Genomic DNA, 12,582 nt, shown 5'->3' on the forward strand with positions numbered 1-12,582 from the left:
GAGCTGCACTTGTTAACAGATTATGGAATATGAAGAAGGACGTACCATGACGTGTTCTTCACAGGTACTGCTTTTTCTCAGGTTGAGACAAATGTATCATACTATATGCTGGCATATATAACTGTCACAAAACACTTTAAAGAACAGAAACTACAATTATTTCTTTTTCTTTAGACTTGTCTGTTATTTTCCTTTTCTGTTATTTTGTCTGCTTTTTATAATTTCATAGGGATTCAACAAATGTTACTTTTAAGTGACAACTTCTGTCATTCCCCTGTGTTGACCTAAAGCTAGAGAACACCCTTTGTATTCCTTATTTCTGCTGTCTTGCACTTTTTCCATCAGAATAGAAGCATTAAACTGTCTCCATATACAGGCAAGGAAAATGTGTAGCTGGAAATAGAGTTTGCTAAAACAAGACCCTCTATTATCTGCTATGAAATTATAGGAAACAGAGACTTCAGGAGGTCATTTAGTACCCTCTCCTTTGTCTCTTATACTTTTAATCTCATCCTTTTCTTTCATCCTTTTACCCCTTCTTTTTTTAACCTCTATTTTCTTTGGCATATCCTTGGTTGTGTCTTATTTAAGCTTTGGGCTGTACATATGAAAGCAGGAACACAAAAAATCCTGACTCACAGATGTAGCTGCTATGACTGTAAAGGTACCAGGCAACTGTGCCTCTAGTTTGGAAATAAATGGGGAAATAGGCTTCATCTATGCTTGATTTCCAATGCATAATTCTCACAGTGGAGTTACAATAAAACACTGGTGACAGATTTATAATAGTGGGTTTAAGATTTTTTTGGTTTTCCAGTATAACTGAGAATGTAAGAACCGAGGTTGGTACTATGGGGAATTGGGGCTTTTTTATCCCAAGACTAATGACTTCCAAATTGGAACACAGCTATGGACTCAGGCTCCATTGTGAGGGTTAATTTTGTTTCACTCAGAAATAATTATTGCTGGCTTATCTAAAGTAGCAGAAGCTTGGAACAGGAGAGTACTTCACTCCTCCTGGCACAAAGACAGTTGTGATAATGTAAGTTATATAAAAGGTGCCAAGCTAAGGGAAGGAGTGGGGGACGGTTTGGAATAAAACCATCAACAAAACAGTGACTTTAGCCACCTTCCCACTGTTCAGATTATTGTTCCTAATTATTTACATTTATATTGACTTTTCATTCTAACCAGTAGCTTGCAGGAAATCTTGCATTGCAGTTTTCCACCAGGAAGAAACAAGTGACCTAAAAATGTGGTATATTTTTAATAACAATTATTAAAATTGCATGAAATGTGTTAGTCCTTGAACAGCAGAAATGGCCTGAAGCAAAGAATTCTTCTTCAAGGAACTCAGCCCAAAAGCTAATACCCAGCTCTCAGTCAGCATTGATGTAGATTCTTCCCATTTGCCTGCTAGAATTCCCTGCTAGAAATTGCACAAAAACACCACACATCTGAAGGACATGGCAATATTTATGGAAGTAGTAAGTGCTGATTGTTGGGATACACTCCTTTGTGTGTGCACTCTGTGCCAGCTCCTGTGCTGTGGTGGGTCCCTCTCAGTCCCACTGGGCTCAGGAATTCATGGCACTGGCTGATCAACAACAGGCAGATCTCTAGCTGGGGCAAAGACTAATTGGTGCAGGATTAAAAAGGTGACATTGTAAAACAGGGCTAAAGATGAGTAAAAATTGTTCCTGGGAGAGAAATGGCCCAAAGCCATTTACCTGGGTATCAGAAAGAGAATGAAGAGTGGAAATAAGGGACAGACCATCATCTACCAGTTTAGTCCTAAGCACCTTGTTTAGGAAGGCAAATGGTTACCAACATGCAGAGTGATGAGGATCAGTCCTGGTGATACTATATTGAATGGTTTAGTGGATCAACCAGGATCTGAATGATAATTCTGTTCTCTTATTATTGTCTAGCCAGGCTTACCTAAACTAGCCACTATCAGTCTACTACTCTTTGTAAAACACCCACAACCAATCAATCAATCAATCAATCACTTGGAGGGGAAAAAAAGAAAATCCAAGCCACCTACATCTCTGGAGGTTTGGTCTTTTCAGTCTAGTCAGACTGGAAGCTATTGTGTGAGTATTCACATTTCCATTTCACATTAAACACTGGCTTAGGGCCATTAGCCCCATGATTTGCTGCTTCTTTGTTTTACCCCTTTGCTGCCTTTCTGATACCTATATTTGTGAATATAGAGTTTGAGAGTTTAACCAGGTGGTGGCAGTGATGAACTGATGTTACCTATTTCTACAATTCCTGTTGATGTAACAATAATAATAATAAAGAATGTAGGCAAACAGGTTAGTCCTTCAGGGCTCAAATTTTAAAGATGTGTATAGGGATTTAGTATGATATTAACTGCAACTGCTTGGTCAAATCCCTTCACAGTGCTCTGATGGTTTGTCCTGGACTGGTAAGGGTTCAGCTCTAGTCCTGAACTTAACATAAATTTTTGATAGGTTATAGCAAAGAAAATTGGAATAAATTTTGAATATGTCATGGGTGTAAAACACTCAAAGTCAAGGCTGTTCTTGTGGATTTCTGAGACTTCCCTCAAGGCTTGAAAAAGGTTTAAAAAGAAAACTGTTTCATCAAATGTGTAAATGAAAAATTTAATGTATGTTCTGAGTATATTGCAACTACATATAGAATATTTTGTCTTTATTTTGATTCCCAAAATTAATTTCTCAGATCATTTGAGAATAATAACTCCATTTAAATAATAGATACCTGCAATACTTTGTCTTGCAACTAAAGTACAAAATGTGTAGTGAAAAAGATGAAGCTCTTCTGGACTTCCACATCATATATTACAGTCTCTCAAATTTAAAGTGAATTTAAAATCTTGGGTTTATTTCTAATTATCAATTGCTTTATTTCATTAACACTGCAGATCTGACTTTACGAAATGCTCGTCATTCTTCACACATTAATGTTGCTCTCTCACCTTGACAAATCTTTCATAATGTTGTGTACAGCAAATGAGAAACATGCACTTGCATGTAACCATGAATATTTGTTTGCAGAGACAAATATGAGATGTCCAGTCAGATGGAATCAGCACACAGCCCCCAGTTGGACAGCTTGTGGGGCTGCTACAAGTGCCCAAGGGCAGCATCCCATATCCCTCTGAAGGTCTGTCATTGTGGACATTGGCACATTATTTTTGTATCATTTAATATGAGGGATGTGAATAACATTTTTATTCTTCAAGCAGGAGGGCTCAGTTGGAAACTGTTCTTGTTGCTGCTGCCCTCAATGCAGCCTACTCATCTTCCCCAGCCCATGCTTCTGCCATGTTCTAGCATAAAAGACTGCTTGCAGTCACTTGGAGCTGCATCCCTGCAGGAGTGACTGTCCTATGATGGCGACAACCAGAGAGATATTTCCTTCATGACTTAGAAGAAGGATGTGCAGGTATTTCTAGAAAACCACAATCTTTAGGCAGCACTTAACAGGTAGAACTTGAAATGTCAAGAAATCTCTCCCTGGAGATTATTTTGTGGTGGTTTTTTTGGTGTGTGTTTTGGTTTTTGGTTCTGGGGGGTGTTTTGGTTGAATTTTTTTTTTTTTGGCTTTTTGGTTTGTTCTTGGGGTTTTTTGGATTTTCTTTTTTCTTCTTTTGCTTCTTTTTTTTCTCCCTTTTTTTTTTTCTCAGCAGGGCAGAACACTGACAGAAACAAAGTGCAGGATGACTTAAAAGAAGAAATGCTTGTCTTCCTTTCCACCCACTCATTTTGATAGCAGTTAACTAACTTGTACTATAACCACTATAATCAGAGTGTAGTTACACAGTTCTGCTGATACAGAATATTGCTGGACTTGGAGCCAAGAATTGATTTTTAAATCCGCAGAGACTTCAATTATTAGATACAAACTCTGCTGACACCAAGACTAGCACTTTTTCTGTGGGTGGAAATGACAGAAGTGAAGGCTGATTCAGTTCTGTGAGTGTGCTCAGAGTGGAGGGGCAGGATGCCCATCCACCAGGGCTAGCAAGGACTTTTGTTTTCTTTACTAGCTCACCTTAAAACACATAAAAATGGTTCAAAGAGGTTCTGTATGATGCTTGCACCACCTACCTTTTATTGTGCCCAGCCCTAAGCTGTGGTTTCAGAATCTGTGCTCCATTTCACTGAACACTTCTCTTATACAGACAAACCCTGTCATCTACACAGCAGGAACAAAACCACTGTAGATCTGTAGTTTTAAAACAGGCAAGTTTTTCAGAGAAAGGTAGTTTCTAGAAAAGCAGACAAGCCTTTGGGCACAGGCACTCAAAAAACACCAGTTAAACTGAAGTATTAGTGGCTTTTTGTCTAAATAGTACTTGCTGTCTCCCACATGAACTGCGTCCCCAAAAAAATTAATTCAAGGCAGGACCACACCCTGCCCTCTGTGACACATAAGAACTGGTCTCCCAAAGCCACCAAGAGGAGTTGTGTGGCTTTTACTGCTGGAGGGGGAAATGTGATCCCTGACCCTTTCCAGAGATTCAGTGAAAATACACAAAAATCTGACTGGATCCACCTGTCTGGCTAGCACTTCACCCATTTTTCTACAGTGATATTAACTGAAACTAATTTGCTTGAACAACCTTTCACACAAACATGGCTGTGAACAATTTCACAAAGAGCAGATCCTTGCACCCCTATGCCTTGATCAGGTTGACACGTGTCATTCACATAAAAACCCAAGGCAGGTATGGCAGGGTGTGTTTGTATATTTGCCTACTTAATGCCTTTTAAGCTGCCTTTTGCTAGTTATCTGGTTCAAATATCTGAATAAATGTAAAGAAAACATGAGAGCAAGTCAAAAGTGCAAAATTATTAATCTAGTTGAGCAAACAAATAAATCTTAGTGTGGTGGTTACCCACAGACACATTTCTAGGACTTGTGCAAATGAAGCCAAGGAGTTATACAAGCTCTGCTTCTTATCAACCTGGTTTATCTCAGTGTCTTGCTTACTCTTCATTAGCTCTCAGCAAAAGATGAAATTGGATTGCAGAGGATGCACTAGGCTCATTGTCTGCTTTGCTTTTAATTGCTGACACCGTTCATTAATCAAACAAAGGATACCACTGGGGAGGGAGCAGGTTTGGCTCTACCTAGCTGACTAGGCTGATGTGAACCAGTTTTCTCAATGTGCCAGTGAAAGGCACTTGTGTTAATCTGCTGTAAGCTGTTGTGACAGTCAGAGTGCACGGTGACAGCTGGGGAGTCACAGTGCCACATCCTGCTCCTCTCACCCCTCCTGGGGAACTGGGACACATGGCCAGGGGCTGGGACACATGGCCAGGGGCTGGAACACATGGCCAGTGGACCCTGGGAATGCTGCAGCCTGCACACTCCCATGCCCTGCCAGGTTATGGATTTCAATCAATACATAGCCCTGGTGGCTCAGGGGCAAGAGCCAAAAAAAAACTCACAAAAAGAGACAGAAAAAGAAAAACAGGCAATTTAGAGTCAGAAGAGCAAGAAATAATTGCTATGAGGTAATACTTAATATGCATAATGAACAAAATTGCCAGTTTTATGCATGATCTTCAGGAAAAAGGAAATCATGTATAGGTTAAATATGGTTATTATTTCAGCTCAGTCATGTCATATCCCTCAGCATATTTCAGGAATATCCTAGAAACACTACAATTTCTCAAGTGTACTCATAATTTGAGAAACATTAGTGTTTGGTGTCTTTGCACATGATACTAGTTCCTGTTAAGGGAGTGCATGGAGCTTTTGCAGTACCACGAGACTCAAAGTGTGGCTAACCTGTGCCCTTTGCAAGGTGGCACAAGGGATGGCCAAGGTTAGCACAGCCTGCTAATGAAAGACCTGCTCCACAAGTTCTTCCTTGGATGATGCATTGGTCTTCCAGCACCTCCCCAGTGCTACAGGAGTGGGGTTCATGCTAAAGAAATAGTGAGGACAGGCTACAAAATTATTCGACTGCTTTAATTTGACCCAGCTGCTGATAGGAATCAGGGTCAGAAATTTATACAAGCTTCATGACATTACAGCCTGTAGTTACACTAGGGATGATGCTGAAACCAAACATCTCCAGGCTATTGGCAATCTCCAAACAGAGCAAAAGCATTTTAAACAAGTCGCATGAACATTCCTCCTCTAAAAGCAAATATATTACTGTAATGTATTTGAGCATTAGCCAATGAGGTGGGGGATTTCTGCAGCCAGGGCTGCCTGGAATGACATCTTAGAGACACACTCACCTGTGAATAGCAATGAAGAGTTAGGAAAGGTCATTCACTAATATTTCTTTGCTTGGAAACACATTGACACAGCCCCTTTTGGGAAGAGTGGGAGCAATACTAAATTAAGATACTTTATTTTTATTTAGGTACTCTACCTACTAGTTATTCTAGGAGTGGTGGGGGGGGAACATTTCTTTATTTCATCAGACATATATGTCTGAAATACAGAGAATAAATACTTGAAATTAATGCATTTTTTTTATAAAAGCTGAACTCCATTCTATGATCCATGATGGCAAGCAATAATTTTTTCTCGGTGAATACCTTTGTAAAACAGGATGGAAGATATATGTGCTTTCCTCACTCCTTTTCAATACAGCCTGGTATTCCAGAAAAGTCTGGAGGAAAGGGGTTCAACCTGCATTACATAAATGAACTACAAATTAGAGCTTTTCAGCATCTAACACTGACATGCTTACAGGGACAGACTGTATGTTCTGATACCTCTCTGCTTCTATTGCAAATTAAGTTTAATCGGAAAGGAGAACAAAATTTAATTTTCTATCATTTTAACTCATATTATATGACAGCCAAATCACTCCTTCATCTGCCACTTTTTTCTAGTAGGAGAGGATCTGAAGGTTACTGCTGTTAGAAGGAACTGGTGTCACTAGCAATCCATGTAACAATGATATGTACTTCATCTCTTCTCCAGCATGCACTGTTGGTATTGACCTGAAAACTGAGGCAGAGCCTGCTTTGTTAGCATCCTTCTCATTTGCTGGCATTACTTTTCTGTCTTGACGACCTGCCTGAAATAAAGAAAATTTAGAAAACAAAGTTATGGTTTTATTTCTAGTTTATAGTTTACAAGGACAAAGTCAGGTTTTCAATGTCAAGAGAGTGCCACCCTAAATAGAGCATCTTAAACTCTGTTTACAGAGCTTCTCACATTCCACTGAGATCTAGTTTAAATAGCTGTGTTTCTATGCAACACCTGGAAACACTGGCTTTTCAAAGGGCAGCTGGAGGTAATTTGTTTGGTAGGAGAGGGAGTCCTGGCCTGGAAAACTGGATTGGCAAGTGATTATTGTCATTAGCAAACAGACCTTCTACTATAACTACCAGGAGTATCTTCTACAGTGTCAGTCTTACAACTTAGACATTTTGCTGGAGTGGATGTTCATCCTCTTTGAAAACTTGTCACCTACAGAGGCTGCACCTGTCCCAAAAAGTCATTTGCTGCTCTTGCAAGTTTCTTTTCCACGAGATGTACCTCACCTTATTGTGATGGATGTTTCCTTTGCATTCTCACTTCCATCATGAGCTTTCAGGAAGCTGGGAGCCCAGCCTGGCAAGGTCAGGTCTGACCACACTGCCTGTTCACACCCCCTGAGTGTGTTCCCATGTACTTTGTTCCCCATTCTCTGGGAAAGAGGGCCCAGCACAGCGGGTCCCTGTGTAGGAGGTGCAGGAGAAGGAGTGTGGCTGGGGGTTCCTGCACAGCCCCCCAGCCCCAGGAGGGGCAGGTTCTCCCCCAGGAGGGAGCACACAGCTCCTGGACCATTTGCACAGAGCTGGAAGGCTTCAAACTCTCGTCCTGTCACTGTAGTCAGCTCTGTATAATTTCTTTCTTACTTCTGCCTGCCAGCCTATCTCTGGCTGTCTTGGTGGTGCCTGTTGCCTTGTTACTGCTGTTGGCACTGGTGTTTTATTTCTTATCAGTGCTGGGAGCTGCCTGTTTTCTTTCTGGATTTATACAGATCTAAATCCTACATTTATCTTTCTTTTATCAGCAGCAAAGCTTGCAGATACTTCTGCCATCAACCTACACTGAGTTTGGCTACATATTCACTTGTCCTCCATATTTAACTCATGCTTAACTTACATTGGTAAGTTAAGAAGCAACATTGGGATATTTAAATTGGAAGTCCTCACAATAGAGCTAGGGTGGTTTTTTTCAGTTAAATTTCCCCTTGCTTTTGACTTTGAGCTGGAAAAAAAATCATTACCAGGATAATTATGACAAATCTGAATTTTTCAAAAAAATTATAATAGAAATGACATGACATATCAATAACTCATGATATAATTCTATTTTAATTAGCCAAAACATAGAAGAAAAATACCAAGAGGATTACTACATAAATGTAAACATTGGTTTAGAAAACATGCATTTTTAAAGTAAGTTTTATTGTTTTAATGTTTCTAAATTTCAGTAAAAATTCTTTTCATTGGCACTCTGCTTTGAATCTTTGACATATACAGAGAGCTTGGAAGATTGTCTCTCAGTATCAGGGGAGGTTTTTCTGCTAAACAGTCTGCAGAACAAGAAACCCTCCTTGGCAGCTGCCCGAAGACAGATTGGATGTTGAAGGAAGCTTACATAAAGAAAAAGAAAGCACTGGCACAGTGACTGAAAAATCTACTCCTGCTTCCTAAAAAATGCTGAGCTGAGGGAAAAGCCACCATGAGATCTGCAGTCCTTGGGAAGGAAAGACAATTTCCAAAATTTATAAGACCCTATTTTTCCACCATCTCTACTTTTGGGACTCCAGAATGCCTCTGTGACAGCTGATATCAATGACTCACCTTTAGCTCATTTCACTTCACTTTTCATAAACATTTGCCAAGTCTCTCAACTTTTTATGGAAAAGAATTCTGTCTCCCATTTCTGCAGTTTCTGCCACATGGCAGTTCAGGTGTGACTCCAGTAATGAAACAATGACTCACATCCTGGCTCTGGGGTCAGTGCTTTAGAGTCATCCCTGTGACATCATCACAATGGGTATGTATTCCTGGAACCTGGTCTGTATCAGATAAACAAAGTGTTTGAAAGAGATTGCACAGACCAAAACCAACTCCTCCTGAGCTGTGGCTCACCTGCAGAGTGGCTCCTGATTGAAGCCTCCATCTATCAAGTGGCAAACTGAGAAATCTCTCTCCTCTGACAGATTCTGCAGTGAAGAGAGATCCAAAGATGCATTCTCTGTTCTCTTCTTCTGTTAATTGTTGGACAAGCATCCCAGAAACTTTCACTCTTCCACAGTGAGTCAAAGAGCCAAGTTTGATATGACATTTCTTGGGGCTGTGTATCTTGTCCTGCAAAAACTGTAGGAGAATTGTGTTTTAAAGTCCTGACTTGTAAATGGAACAATGTGTTCCATTTCCTTTCAACTATTTGTTGATGAAAGAATTCTTATTTATCATAGATAATTCTAGTCTGAATTCCAGTTTTAATCTCTTAGACATTTTTTATACTTTCTTCTAAAAAATTCTATGTTCTTTTTTAGTTAATATGATTATTGGAGTATCTTTTATATTGTCTAAATTAGTTTTCCTTTAATGTATCTAGAAAAGAGTTTCAGCCTCCCTCAGGAGATCAAAGATTAACTGATTAACAGATAATGTCAGTAATGGAATTTTAAGTCCAGCCAGAGGCAACCCAGACAGGAAAATTTTGATATTTTTATTTGGCTTCATATATTTTTAATCTTTGATTTTGTTTTTCTTTCTTCTTCTTAAGAAGGTTATCAATGAAGTGGCAACTGTTAAGAAAAAACCGTTCAAAGCACCATTGATGTTCTTAAAGAAGCACAACATTTGCAATAAATTCTGTGTATAAAGGAACAAGTGTCTGGAGTTCATCAGTGTATGGGTGTTCAGTGTTACTGCCAAGATTAGCACACACAGACTATGTCTGCTCTTGTCAGGATATGTCTATTCAAAGAGGCAGGATATATTGACTCCAGGAAAATTTCATGAGGAGGTGTCAAAACAGCTTTGGTATTGATTTACCTCTTGTTGACTTAGAGCAGAGACAGCATGAACTCATAGTGCTCTGCACCTAGGCAGGTAGATGTGTTTATAGACAGCCTGGTCATCAGCAGGGAATGAATGTAACTCTGTCATCACCAGACATATGAATCCTTTTATGAGTTTCAACACATTGTTAATAATCCAGACTGTAAAAAATCAATAGAGAGACATAATTATAAGAACAGTCAATAAATAGTAATTTTATCCTATAATATCCATTATATTTGAGGTAGAAATATGTGGATTTCCAAATTATTTAATGTGGCCCAATACACTTAAATAGAACTCAGTTTCACGGCTAACTTTATTAAAGCTCAGTACTGAACTAATGCACTAACCTGAATGGATAGAAGAACTTCAACTTAATTATCTCACAATATCTACTGTTTCACACCTGTGCTCAGTTTAAGATGCTGTCTTGACAATGGTGAGTGATGGTAACAAATCAGTCCCTTACATAGTGCCCCCATTATACACAGCAAAGAAACAGAACATACCTTAAAGTTGAAGCTTTTACAAGTGACCACATATCATCTGCCAGAGAGAGGTAAAGAGCATAGTCTGAAATATGAACTCCTTATTATGTTAATTTTTCCATTTGAAATGACATCTGCCTTCCTGGAGGATTGATTTAGCCACTGACATGTTGAGAAGTCCTCAAAACAAAGAAAAGTTTTACACTAATAATCAGTTTTTGATCAGGTGAAAAAACAGATCATAAAACAAGAGAAAGACATGGTATTTCTTCAACAGAGTTTTTTGGATTTTTTTTTTTTTTTGACACAATTGGGAGAATATGTGCTATTGACTTTCATAATAAAGGACACCTACACTTAAGGCAGAGCACAAAGTCATATCTGATAGCCAAATGCTAGTTCTGAATGATCATTATTTTTTAAGGATTTAAGATATCAATATTTCCACAGTTAAAACAAATAGCGTTGTTTAAGTCTTCAGAGTGTCTTAGGAGACTGACTCAGATAAAGGTCATAAAAATTGCACAGATGAAATTTTGGACCTGATTTTGAAAAGTCAGGTCAGGGGAGATGTATGATTGGGTCAAGGAAGACCAGTGCAGATAAAAGGAACCCTTATACTAAGCTATTCCTTTTAAATGTCACTAGAAACTGGGTTTTTTTTACATACCTACCTCTTGTGTTCTTACCTTATTTCACTCTCTGGTACACTTCTCCCTCTCAAATAGTAAACATCTTGAAATCCTGGCAAGAAAACCTCAGACAGACAAACTATCCATTAAAATAAAGTGGAATGCTTTGATTTTTGCCTAGAGGGGAGGAGGAATCAAGCTCTTTTCTGTATCAGAAAAAGGCTTGCAGGTGAAAAAGAGAATTGAAGATGCCTTTAGCTACTCAGCCTTGTCAGTTCAGGTGCCTTCCAGCACCCACACATTTTGGTCCTCAGAAGTGAGGCAGTAAGATTTTTCCTCAGACAGAAGCCCCCAACTTTCTAGCACATTAAGTCATCTGGCTAAAGTTATTAACAGCACAATTACCCTTTCTTTGGGCCCCAGCTTTATTTTATAGACATGCATTTAGGCTAGAAACAGTTCAAGAGGCTCACACAATATCAATGGTAGTCATTGTGCTCCTCTTGTAAATACGAAAATCAATTACGTGTAAACAAATATGGAATGAAGACTCAAGGTCTAGAGGGAAGGATGAAATCAGACTTTAAAAAAAAAATTCTGTGTTCTATGACAGACTGAGATGAAAAATTTTCCAGCATCTAATTCACACCAGCTATATGTTTTTGTTTCCTTGTCTACAATAATTATCTTGGGTCTAGTGTTTCCTATTTAGGATTAATTTGATTAATTTGTGCTACTGATGGGAAATCAGGAGTTGATGACAGAATATAAATCTTTTCCCCATTATATAGTCCTTTAAAAATTAATTTATATGGTTGTGTATGTGTGTAAATATATATGAAGAACACTAAAAAGTTTTTCACAGGAGGAATGAAGACTACGCTAACACTGTGATAAGCACAATTTTCTAGCAATTAACTAGATTGCAATTGTCTGAAGATTACTTTCATTTGTAAAAACAGCAAGTTGCAATCATCTGATTGTTCTCAGGTACTTTTCAGGGATTTTGTTTGGAATTCTTTGGCCGGTTGTGGGTGGATGTATGCTCTAGCCAGGAGCTTGAGAAGATATAAGCTACAAAAGAGTTTGTTGGTTTACTGGCTGCCCCAAGGGACAAACCCAAGGGAAAATCAAAATATGCTCGGTTGACTTTTTCATCACAAGACTGTGGGTACTTCTTATCTTAAAGCTTGATTTGAAGCTCATTGACATAAAAACTGAAGTTACTAGGTTTTGTACAACCAAATAATGACACACCCTGAACAGAAAGGACAGGGGGGTTCATTTTTTTTTTTTTGTGGTGCAGAAAAGGGGCCTCCCCAAGGATCTGTTGACAACACTGAGACAAGTGTGAGCTGCACCTGGAATGGCTGGAGTCTGAAATCAGGTGCTGTTTATAAGCATTGCCTCATGAAAAAGAGC

At 38.9% G+C, this 12,582-nt stretch overlaps 1 long non-coding RNA gene across 1 annotated transcript; it reads right to left on the minus strand.

The window, feature by feature from the left end:
- Window positions 1-6,646: 6,646 nt before the first annotated feature.
- Window positions 6,647-10,194, minus strand: LOC306813659. The gene is made up of 3 exons (XR_013777016.1): window positions 10,032-10,194; window positions 9,117-9,344; window positions 6,647-7,045 (listed from the first exon to the last, which is right to left on the minus strand). It is a non-coding gene; the product is annotated as an uncharacterized lncRNA (long non-coding RNA).
- Window positions 10,195-12,582: the final 2,388 nt, after the last annotated feature.

Source organism: Erithacus rubecula (assembly GCF_903797595.1).
Source record: "Erithacus rubecula genome assembly, chromosome: 2".
NCBI lineage: Eukaryota > Metazoa > Chordata > Aves > Passeriformes > Muscicapidae > Erithacus > Erithacus rubecula.